Source organism: Typopeltis vanoorti, chromosome 19, assembly GCF_054136105.1.
Source record: "Typopeltis vanoorti isolate ZY-2024b chromosome 19, IOZ_Tvanoo_1.0, whole genome shotgun sequence".
Taxonomy (NCBI): Eukaryota; Metazoa; Arthropoda; class Arachnida; order Uropygi; family Thelyphonidae; genus Typopeltis; species Typopeltis vanoorti.
This window is the reverse complement of record NC_143567.1, coordinates 79,103,118-79,115,648: the sequence shown is the minus strand read 5'-3', so window position 1 is coordinate 79,115,648 and position 12,531 is coordinate 79,103,118. Positions and strand designations below refer to the sequence as shown.

Sequence of the window (12,531 nt, the reverse complement as noted above, 5' to 3'; positions counted from 1 at the left end):
TGAGTTTTTTCATCCAGTGAAGAGGTAGATAAGCTCAATGTTGCTCAAAATTTGGTTGATAGCTTTTAGTAAAATTGGCACTTTTAGTTGAATCTATGAGAATAGATTGAGGGTGTGTGAGTTGCAGAGTTTAGCCTGTCAGCTAAACTCTGCAAGAGAGAGGATATGTTAGAAATTTATATGTTACTAAAAGGATTCTATAAGATTGACACAGAAGAAATTTTTCAATACTTGGAGAGTAGGGGATAAAAAACAAGGAGTCACACTTAGAAGTTGTCTAAGAGTGTGGTTAGTAAGGGTGGACTAGGTTCTTTACTTGGAGAGAGTGGTGAATGAATGGAATGGATGGTAGCCAACTCTCCCGTATTTCCCGGGAACTCCCATATTTTAGCTAATTATTTTGGATCATGTATTTTTCATAATCAGTCATGTCGTTAATTTTTCAATGTATATTATAACCACCAAATACAATTTGACACTAATATCGATAGTTTGGAAAATTCTAATCGATACAATTCTGTTACGGCCAATGAATATACATGGGTATTCAGGCAAAGATGTTATATCGTTGCGTTGATCTTGTAACCTTTGGCGCCATTTTAATAATCGATACCCATTTGGAATAATCAAATCGTTGGTAGCGATTTTCGATATACATTTCCAGATTTTGTTTGTCTGTTTCATATCTTGCGTTCTTACCAGCTGTTGTGTCTGCATTCATTCTCAAAGTATTTTCAGTATCCTTGAACATCAAGTGCCATAGTATATTTTCGTGATGGATAGTGACGTTGAAATGGAAAGTAATAATGTAAAAAGGCAACCAAAAAAGAAATGTAAATATTTGTGTGTTTATCTGAAGAAATGGGAAGAACAGTACTCCTGGCTAAAACCTGCCATCCAACGTTTACAAAGCTAATTGTATATTATGTAAACGTGACTTCATTATCGCCCATGGGGGTAATAATGACTGCAAGCAACATTCTAGCACTGTAGGACATAAATGAAGAGAAAAAGATGTGATGACTTCTTTGAATTTGAACCTTTTCCTTATTTTTGAATCTCCCCAATCTCCCTTATTTTCATTGTCAAAAGTCGGTCACCCTACCCGAGGTGGTTGTGAGCACCCCAACAGTGAATAGATTTAAGGAGATATATGATAGGTATTGTGCTAATGGATAAAGTGGGTCTCCTGCGATGAGTCTTTTGATTCCATGGCGTCCCCCATTTAAATAATAATAATAATAATCTCTTCTGTATCTGTTACCTGCTAACCATCTGCACTCAGTAGAGATATTCTTTCTTTTATTTGCAGCATAAATTATAGAATTCTTTTGGTTGTTTTTAGTTTTCTGTGTAACAATTTTAACTCTTCTGGCCTACTCATTAAAATTTCATAACTGACATGATCCTTATCACACAGTATTCCTTCCACATTATCTTTTTCTAAAGAATCTGTTGCTTAATAAGGGATGCTTCCCATGTACTGCAGATATCCTTCCTCTCTAACAAACAGGGGAAGGATATCTGCATAATAATATAATATAATAATAACATAATATACTCCTCAGCTGGTCATAATTTGCTTTGTAGTTCAGCATGTAACTTTTTCGGAATGGAACATCCATAAACTCAGCCACTTCCCAAGTCAGGGCAGCATGATCACTGTCACCATCTAGAGGCAGAACAGTCACATCTTTAACTAAAATCTTCTCTGACACTATAATCAGATCTAACGCTCTTTGACGTCGAGTTTCTTCTTTCACATGTTGCTTGAGGAAGTTGTCTCTCAACAGCTCAATATATTCGGTTTCATCCTTCACCTCAAGTTTCTTCTCTCACATGTTGCTTGTGGAAGTTGTCTCTCAACAGCTCAATAAATTCAGTTTCATCCTTCACCTAAAATTTCCCTGCTTCCTAATCACTATTCAGATAATTATTAAAGCTACCCATGATGATTACTCATTTTCCATCTGTCATGTTTATTTGATAATGCATTTCTTCATCACTAGCAACTGATCCGCTAGGTTTGTGACAACACCTCACTATGTATTTGATCTTGTTAGATGCAACCTCGCACACCATATGACATCATACTCACTGCCACACAGAAAATTGTTACTAATATTGCAGTCTTAGCTTTCTACTTTAACGGGACTAAAATCACCCACTGTCATTAGCATCACAGCCCCCCTCCTCTCCAGTCCCATGTATCCTTCCTAAAAAAATACTGTACCCTTCATACTCAATACCAGTTAGTATATCTGCCTCTGATAGCCATGTCTCACTAATGAATACAACTAAGGTCTCAACTTAACTGATATTTCTACCCCTTTGTTTCTAATACTTCTAGCATTCATGTACAGACATAATAAATTACCTACATGCTTTACTTTTACTGACATACTTGCACATACTTAATAATGCCAAAATGAATGAACACACAATCGTTCCTTCCTCATAATCATTTCCATGATAATGCACATTCCTATTATTAACATGTTATGTAACAAAATCTCAATTCAATACAGGTATGAAGACTGCTTAAATTGGCTAGATTTCATTTCTTAGGCAAAGAATTCATATTGGAATATAATTTGCTATATATACAAATCATCTTAAGCACACATCTTAATATAGATAGTCTCTGCATTAGGAATTGTCAACAGGATCACAAAACAGAAACTGTGATCTTAGCCTTGCCACATTGAAAGAACTACTGCCAACACTGGTACATCAGTACCTAAGGCTACAAGAAAGCCTGAAAAGAAAGACTTAGTGAAATTTTTTTGTTTTTTCTTGCATGTAATCTTCATAAAATTCTAAGTGCCATCTTTTCATAGGCATGGTTCCTGTCTTTTTTATTCTGGTACACTTTGCAACTAATAGAGATCTAAGAGCAAATTCTGATGTGCAATTACTAGCATTAAATAATCCATTACTCTACATGAGATTTTATACTTGCTTATGTTTCTGTGATGACTGAATAGAACATTATAGTAATTCTGTTAACTCTAACTATTAATTACGATGGTGTCTCAGAAATACAGTAATACTCTTATGTGAAGGACTTTATTCTGACATAGATGTAAGTTTGATTCATATCAGTGTGTGAAAGATCAGGATTCTGTGACAGGTGGTCTAGATCCTCCAAGTTGTAACACTGTAGCTCCTTGTGGGCATTTGGTGGCACAGCATGCATTGCACATACCTACACACAACAACCTAATGTTTTGCAACAGGTGGACTCCCATAATTGATTGAGTGTGGTACAATAGTGTTCAGTATTCACACTCTCGTTCCAGTTAAGAAAAATCAACAAGCAATGCACCCTATGATCCCAAAAAATATTGATGCCATGATGTTTTTTACTGATGGCATTGCTCCAAATTATTTTTGTTGACAGAAATACTTTTCACATTATAGATGATTTTTTTGTTTCTGTTTTCACATGATATACTGAAGTTTTATGCCTTTAATATGCAGAAATCACATCAAGCATTGTGCTCTAGCCACTCCTCCCCATTTGCATGCAAATTTAATATTCTGCTTTTTACAATTACATACCTAACTACTATAATATCATACAGTGCTAAATGTACTTTTATCCAGTGGCTAACTGGACATGTTCCACTGTGAAAGATCATAATTCATTGTTATGCTGTATATCCATGGTGATCATTCAGCTGATTTGACATATGTATGTTGCTCTCCTCAAAATCTATCAAAAAGTGAGCAGTAACAACTCAGTTATGTCTTACAGTTCATCTTTTTTTAATTCTTTTCTGCTTTTCATTCCTACTACTTTAATTCTTTGGAAAAGTATCTCTGTAACAGTCTTTCCTAGAAATTGCATTCCACTGTTATTTGAGATGAATGTGAGTTAGTGTTTTTTTTTTATACTTAGCCTTTAGCCCACCCAAAGTATCAGCTTTCCATAAATTTCCAATCTTCCATGTACAGGACTGAAGACTGCTAAAAAAAAATCTAGTTTTATTACTGGAAATATGGATCAGTAGTATACATTAGATTTTCAAAGTATTTGCTTCCCATCATATTTACTTGCATCTGAAATTCGCCCATTCATATCAGCAGTTATGAAATGCAAGTTTTTAATATATGTATGAAAGAATTATTTTTCTTTCTTTCATTTTTAGTTTGGCAAAACAAGCATTCTCAGTTCCACTCCTTCTAAGAAGAATGTAATTCACAGTTTTTATGCAACAGAGATACTTTAGAGATACACATAGACCATCATCACTGTCTCCTACAGTTTAATATTGACTTTGCAATGACAAAATTAAATGAATATCACAGTAAATTTTAACACATAATTTTACCTTTTTTACATTAAAAAATAAGCATGTTCAAATATAAACCTTATTTCCAAATATGTATCCATTTTATATGCTTTGCCAAATTTTCTACCAGAATGACTCCTTCACATAAGGACTTCATGAAGCAGAATCAAAATAATACCGTGTCTTCAGTTTGCCATGTGATTTGCCATTTCTTCAGTTTACCTACCCATCAGTGTACACCACAGTTTTGCAACAGAAGGAAAATAAAATGATTTTCAGATGCCGTTAAATTCCTTGTGACCAAATTAGTTAAAATTGTTAATCCACAGCTCTACAGGTTAGTTAATTATGGTTATAATAATTTACAGTATGTTTGTCATTATTCTAAATTTCCCCTATCACCTATGTGTGTTAATTTCATCTTTAAGGTAATTAGTCATGGAAAGTTTTTTTGCTAACATATCTCTTACATACATTAAAAGTATGTATATATATATATATATATTCATTACCGTTAAATGAATGCTTTTACTTCTATTAATACATTGTTCCGAATATATATTTATGTATGTATTTAGTACTCTTAAACAGATTCTTTTAAATTTTATTTGTACATTGTTCCAAATATAAATTGATATTTAGTTTTAAGGAATCTCTTCTTTTCAGCCATTTTTTGTCCACTGCTGGACGAAGGTCCCCTCCAGTTCTTTCCACCTTCTCTGTTCTTGGCAATGGTTGACTAATTTTCCCCAACAAAATTTGACAATTCATCACTCCACCTTCTTTTAGGACATCCTCTGCCTCGTTTCCCTTCTTTAGGAATCCGGTTCGTTAGTATCGCTCATCTTCTCTTCTGGATAGATGTCCGGCCCATTTCCATTTTAATCGCTTGTGGTGAAGAATAATGTCAGTGATGCGAGTCTGGCTTCTTATCCAGGTGTTTCTCTTCTTTTCTTTTAATGTGATGCCTAGCATCAACCTCTCCATTTTTCTTTGAAGTGTTGTTAATTTATTTGCCAGTGCTTTTGTTAGTGACCAAGTTTCACAACCATATGAGATGACTGGAAGTATACACTGGTTAAATGTCTTCCTTTTTAAACAGAGTGGGACATCATTGTTTTTTTGAAAAATGCTTTTCAATTTTCTAAATGCACTCCAGGCAAGTTGAACTCTCATATTTATTTCCTTTTGGAGTCCAAGTTTAGATCAATGAGATGACCTAAGTATGTATATGAAGAGACTCTTTCCAAGAAATTGTTTTCTATTATTATGTTTTTGGTGTTACAAAATGATTAAACATGATTTTAGTTTTTTTCTCTGTTTATCTTTAGACCAACTTTTCCGCTTTCATGATATGGGTCTTTTATCATTATATTAAGGTCTTCTGGAGTGTTTGCAAAAATTATATCATCTGCATATCTTAGGTGTGTTAAGTTTCTGTTATTAATTTTTATACCAAGTTTGTTGAAAGTTTATTTTTCACTTGGTTAGAGTATAATAAATTTAGTTTAATCCTTTATCCAAGTGTGAGCAAACAAAGTTTGCACCTGAAAGTATCTTCAGGACTGGGGTAAGGTGGTACAACACCTATTTTATTAAATATTTCTTGTTTCTTATTTTTTTTTTTTTCTTATTTTCTTATTTTCTTATATTTAGTTTCTAAATATTTCTTGAAGGACTGCTCTGAAGATTTTGGGTAATAGAGAGTCTCCTTGTCAGACACCTTTTTCAGTTGATATTTTATTGCTACTCATGTGAAGTTGGATTGTTGTTGTTGCAGTGAGGTATATTGCCTGGAGGAGGTCCATATATTCTCTAGGAACTCCCCTGATTCTGGAGTGCTTTGATTATTGCATTAGTTTTGATGGAATCAAATGCTTTTCATAATCAATGAAGGCTAAACAGAGAAGCAATTGGTTTTCTTCTGCTTTTTTTCTATTATTTGTTTTACTGCGTGAATATGATCAATTGTGTTAACGCCTTTACAGAATCCTGCTTGTTCTACTGGTTGATTTGAGTCTAGAATTGAGAGTCTCCTTGTCAGACACCTTTTTCAGTATTTTATTGCTGCTCGTGTGAAGTTGGATTGTTGCTGTTGCAGTGTGGTATATTGCCTGGAGGAGGTCCGTATATTCTCCAGGAACTTCCTGATTCTGGAGTGCTTTGATTATTGCATTAGTTTTGATGGAATCAAATACTTTTTCATAATCATTGAAGACTAAACAGAGAAGCAATTGGTTTTCTTCTGCGTGTTCTATTATTTGTTTTACTGCGTGAATATGATCAATTGTGTTAACGCCTTTACGGAATCCTGCTTGTTCTACTGGTTGATTTGAGTCTAGAAGTTGTGTTAACCTGTTTGTTATTACTTTTGTGAGAATTTTGTACAGATTAGAGAGAATACTAATTGGTCTATAGTTCTTTACTTCTTCTTTGTCCCTTTTTAAATAACAGTATCAGAGTAGCATTTTTCCAATTTTCTGATATCTTCCTCTCTTCTAGGCATAGATTTAATAAGTTTGTGACATGGTGAATTATATTGTGTCCTCCCCATTTAATTAATTCTATGTGAATTAGGTCTTCACCAGGACATTTTTCTTTTGTTTTAATGCTTGTTTTATTTCATCCGAAGTGAATGGGGGGATGAATTCCATATGCGATGGAGAAGAGTTATTTATATTTGGTTTATTTATTGAAGGATCACTATAGAATTCTTTATAAAATTCTTCTAGCCTGCTTAGGATAGGATTTGTTCTTGGTTCTTTATTGTAGTTCCATTCTTATCTTTTATTGCAGTTATTTGACCTTTGTCAACTGATAAATGTTTTCTTAGTATTTTCATATTTTTATTGTTTTCAATTGTTTCTTTTCTTTTTTTTTTTTTTTTAGTGTTATAAGATCTTATTTCATTTCTCATCGTTTTCTTTATTGTTTTGCATAGTTCTAAATATTTTATTTTAGAAATTAAGTTTTTGTCTTGTTTCATATTTCGTCTCTTTTTTAGTAGTTGTAAGGTTTCCTCTGAAAGTTTATGGTCTTTTTATTGTTTGCTGCTTTTGAATTCATTGGCTGCTGAGATTATTACATCCGTTAGGTTTTTGTTTATTTTATTTGTCTTCTTCTTCAAATATATTTATTGTCTAGTTTTCGATTGAGTTTTTCTTCGTAATCCTTCTTGTTTTCGATAGGTTTTAAGTCAAAACTTCTTTATTTGTTGTTGTTTAGCCATTTTATGCTTTCCAATTTGGGGTTTATTTTAATTTTGGCTCTGACCAGTCTGTGGTCACTTCCTATTTTTACTTGATTTAGTACTGAGGTATCTTGAACTATTTCTTTATTATTACACAGTATATAATCTATTTCATTTTTTATTTCTCCATTTGGACTTCTCCATGTCCATTTTCTTTTGAGGGCTTTCTTAAAAAATGTATTCATAATATAAAGCTTGTTACTGATAGAGAATTCTGTAAGAGCCATTCCTGAGTTACTGCTTGTACCATATATGTATGGTCTTATTGTTTTTATTTGGTGAATGGGATGACCTACTTTGGCATTAAAATCGCCCATTGCTATAGTAAAGTTTTGATTGCTATTTCTTTTTTTTTTTATCTAGAGTGTGCTGCAGTGAGTCATAAAATGTTTCTATCTCTTCATCAGTGTGGGATGAGGTGGGAGTATATAATTGGATGATCTTGATTTTAAGTTTAGAGTTTATTTTAAGTGTAATTTCTATTATTCTTTCATCTGTATAATTAACTTCTTCTATAAGGTGTGTAATTGTTTTCTTAATTAGAAATCCCACTCTGTATTGTCCTTTAGTTTTCCCATAATAGTACAAGTAGTCTCCTTTTAGTTTTATTAAATGTTCATCCTGCCTACAAACTTCACTTAAACCTACGATGTCCCATTTAATATGTTTTAGTTCTTGCTATAAGATGGTAAGGTCTTCCTCTTCTTTAAGTGTTTGACAATTAAATGTTCCTATATAGAGGAAAAGAGGATTGTATTGAATACTGTATTTATGAATTCTTTGGGCTATTCCAGTATTGCTTATTATTTGGGAAAGCTTCCCCACTGCATCATGCTCTGGTCTCCATAAATGGTTTTGATCAGAGTAGTCATATAGTTGGGGAAATTTAGTCACATCCAGTGATTACCCATTCTGGCCATGGGCTTTATGGCCTTTCTTTCTTCTTCTTGGCATTGTAGTGGAGGTGTTGTGGCCTATCTCCCATGCTGGCCACATAATGTCTTGGGAGATGCATTTTATAGCTTTCTGCCAGCTTTTTAAGGAATATATTAATAAAAATGTTAAATCAACCAGGGAACACATAGCATCTTTCTTTTCTCTTCTTAATCGCTTGTCCATGCATAGGACTAATATGTAATAGATTTTGCAACTTCTCATGTATAGGAGATACTGGAGGAGGGGGGGGGTCAAAGTGTTTCCAAACTTATGTAGCCACATTCTCTAACTTAAACATGCCCATATGGCCTCTGTACTGTTCATTACTATATTATAGGACTACATGAAAGTACAAAAAGAAGATTAATACATCACATATTTTAAATAATATAATATAATACGTGTAAGACTAGACCTATCATTCATATAACTTAGAAATATATTTATGTTTTCAGCACAAAGTTTCTCAAATCACAGTGTTTGTTAAAAATTACAAATCCATACACAAGTATATTAATGTAGTAACTAGAATGGAATTAATGTACATAACTAGAATGTTAATTGTTAATGATGCTTAAAATAGTTGATGTAACATCTTCATTTTATTATTGTCTAACACTTGCAATCTTGTTCATCTGGGTTTAAGTAGATAAAATTAATAAAGCATAAAAGCACTTGCATTAATTTTGATATATAAAAACTGCATCCATATAATTTATCCAACTGGAAATTTGTGGCATTAAATTTATACACATAGCTTAAGAATTACGGTTTCAGATTGTAACATATATTCTCTACCTGTTGGAAATTTTAGTTTAAATATGGAGTGTCCATAAAATTTGATCTGAGTTTTAAGAAGTGTGTCTTCATTACCTTCATGTATGGCTGAATGAAAATAATATAAAGAAAAGAGTAACGTCTAAAGTTTACATTAGTATCCAGGTTTCTTTGTTTCTATGCCGACTGACAAATAGCATGCATACACTGAATGAGAAGGAATGATCTATTGTTGGATGGTGTCAAGGGAATGTTCAACCTTTGTTATCCAATTTAGCATCTGTCAGCTTTGTTTTTCTGGAGTCACATCAAAGATGGCATATGTATGACTAAACTGTTATGTGGATAGTGGAAATGCTGAAGTTAGGGATCACTGTAGCTGCTAAAAAGTAACTCCAGAGTTGGTGAGCTATATTTTGACTGAAACTGAATACCAGAAAAATATTCTGTGTTTCAAAATAAGCACTCCCTTCTTTTGTGTATTCTGACATATGTAATAATTTGGAAAATATAGCCTCTTAAATCTAGAATAAATTTTGTGGATATCTTATATAATTGAAGTACTTGGATTATTTTGTTCCCCTCTCCCAGAGATAAAGGATTGTTTCATAGTTTAGAGCAGTGGTTCCCAACATTTTTCCACTTGTGTACCCCTTTTAAATCCATTTCTATAAATTGTACCCCTTGTTTTTAAAATACCTAATGATTGGTAGAAGAGTGGTTTGGGAGAGGGGTTCATAGCCACGCCCTAACCTATCATCATTCGCTAATGTGAGCTAGTTTTGAAGTGTCTCCATTAGCGGTGATTCAAACTTAACATTTATTGTTCCATAACTAACATTTTGCATTTTGTTTACTTTACTTGTTTTTCTGTCATTACTGATTAATTTTCGCGTATACCCCTGAACGGCACAGCATGTCCCCCAGGGGGTATGCGTACCACAGGTTGGGAACTGATGGTTTAGAGCATCATAATTAAAATAAAAACACTTTTGTCAAGAATTAATTGCCAGTTAAGTATAAAATATTAGGATTGCTATTTATGATAAAAGTTTTGAAATTTAAGTTACATACTGCATTTCTTTTTAAAAATTGCTTTAATATGCCAGATTATTATTATTTTTTCTTATATTCGAATTTGCAAGATCTATATTTCTTTTTCATTTTTTTTATTTTGTTCCTTTTAGATTAAATATTGCATTTTATTCCCACAAATTACAAAGCCATACTAGAAAATTAATCTTTGTCCAGGGATTGAAATGCTTTTGAACCAGAATAAAATGTTCCTCTTGGAACAATTCAAAGGCACTTTTTTTTTTTCCATTCCCACAAATTAATAATCCCAGATAGAATTTTTTTATTTTTTTTAATCTATCTGGATAGATTAAATCCAACTAGAAATTTGTGGCATTAAATTTATACACATAGCTTGAGAATTACGGTTTCAGATTGTAACGTATATATCTGTACTGGAACAATTTATTTGTTTTTCTAAAGATATATTTCTGCGTTGGAGCAAAAAATTTCACTCCTAGAAAATAATGCTCCATTTGAAAAAAAAAATAAACTGAAAGTTTATTTTTTTTTCAAATTTTAGAAACTGAAAGTTTCATAAATTTGACCTGAGAGCTTATGAGAATATAGTCCTTGGCATCAGAGTTGCCCTGACTTGCACTACTTAAATGAACATAACTGCTGTCTAGGCATCTATATATTTTCCTTTAATGATGTAAGTAGTGCAAGCTAGAGCAACTCCGATGCCAAGGATTGTATTCTCGTAATCTCTCAGGTCAATTTATGAAGCTTTCATAGTTTCTACATACATACATACATTCAGCTTAAAAGTATTGTTAGATCTTTAATAATTTCAATTTATGCCCTTTGTTCAGATAGAGCATTATTTTCTGAGAGCAAAATTTTTTGCTCCAAACCCGAATGATTTACTGGAGTGAAAAAAATTTCACTCCTATGGATTAAATCCTCAAAGATAGATATCCCAGAACCAAAACCTCAATTGTTTCAGTAGGATAGAAATATATTTGCGAAAAAAAAAAAATTTCTTTCCACTCTGGAATAATTGTGTGAGGATCAAAAAAGGATTCAGATATTTATTTCAACTCCCCCTGCCTTTGTCAGATATTACAGTAAATAATTTGCAGTTCATTATTTTTCACCAGTCAGTGATGACAGAAACCTGGGGGGGGGGGGGGGGGGTAAATAAATATGTGTAAATATTGATAATAAACATTATGCTTGTGGAGAAATAGATTACATATTAGAAGTTTACTTGCAGCTTTGTTCACGAAGCACTTTGTATAAGTAAGAAAATATACCAAATATTCTGAATGACAAAAACAACATTAAAACAGGTGGAAACTGACAGAATATGCTTTGGCTAAGATAAGTGAATATAACTATGAAACAAAGTATACTGTCATTAAAGCAATAATATCATTGTGCATTTTCTGAAATGGCAGATTAGCTTTTATATGATGAGTCTGAATATAAGTGGACCATATGCATAAGCTAGGGGTAAATATTCTAATAAATTTCAAGGGGAGCTGGGGAAGTCAGCTTATATTTGGAACAATATAGTGTATAACCCTAATAATTTAATAAAATTTCATTCATTTTGTATTCATTTAAATGTACAAGGGAAATAATGGCTGTTACTATATAAAATCCTAAAAGCTGTATCATGTCCTGAGTTTTTTTTTTTTACTATAAAATTTTTGAACTTTTATATGTGGAAAATGTATAAGTTTAATAGTTTAATTTTGTACTTATTTAAATGTACAAGAGTAGGTTGAATAATGTTTGTTGCCTTATAAAAAACCTGAATATTGTATCATATCCTGAGATTTTTTACAGCAGGATGTTTGAACCATCTTTTCTGTAAAAATGAAGATTATATTTGGATTTTTTTTTGTCTTCTTGCAGATTTTTTTTAATAATATCCACTTCATTTCATGTCTTTTTTTTTTTTTTTTTTTTTTTTTTTTTACATATCAATAATACACACCTGTTGTTTCATTCCTTATATTCATTTCCTCTCTGAAAAGGTGGCCAAGATCTTATAAAAGTACAATCTTGTGACTACTTAAAAACCATATAGAAAGTTAGCATCCCTTATCTACTCTATCCTATCCTACTCATCCATCCATCCTTGGATGGGTTGAGCTCCCCCAATGAGGGGGACGTACAACTAATTAATGCCAGCCGGGTTGTCACTCCTTGCTGCATACTCTAAGGGCAGTATTTCTGACTGTA

General features: G+C 32.5%; 1 protein-coding gene across 3 annotated transcripts in view; it reads left to right on the top strand.

The window, feature by feature from the left end:
- The window catches only part of LOC150096281 (transcription factor 12-like), a 620,086-nt gene that overhangs the window by 585,570 nt on the left and 21,985 nt on the right, over window positions 1-12,531 (top strand). Inside the window, exon 17 of one of the 3 annotated variants that reach the window (XR_016549910.1) lies at window positions 4,429-4,635. The exons of the other annotated variants lie outside the window; for them this stretch is intronic. The gene's annotated coding sequence lies outside the window, so the exon portion shown is untranslated. The remainder of the gene's footprint in view (window positions 1-4,428; window positions 4,636-12,531) is intronic. 3 annotated transcript variants of the gene reach the window in all.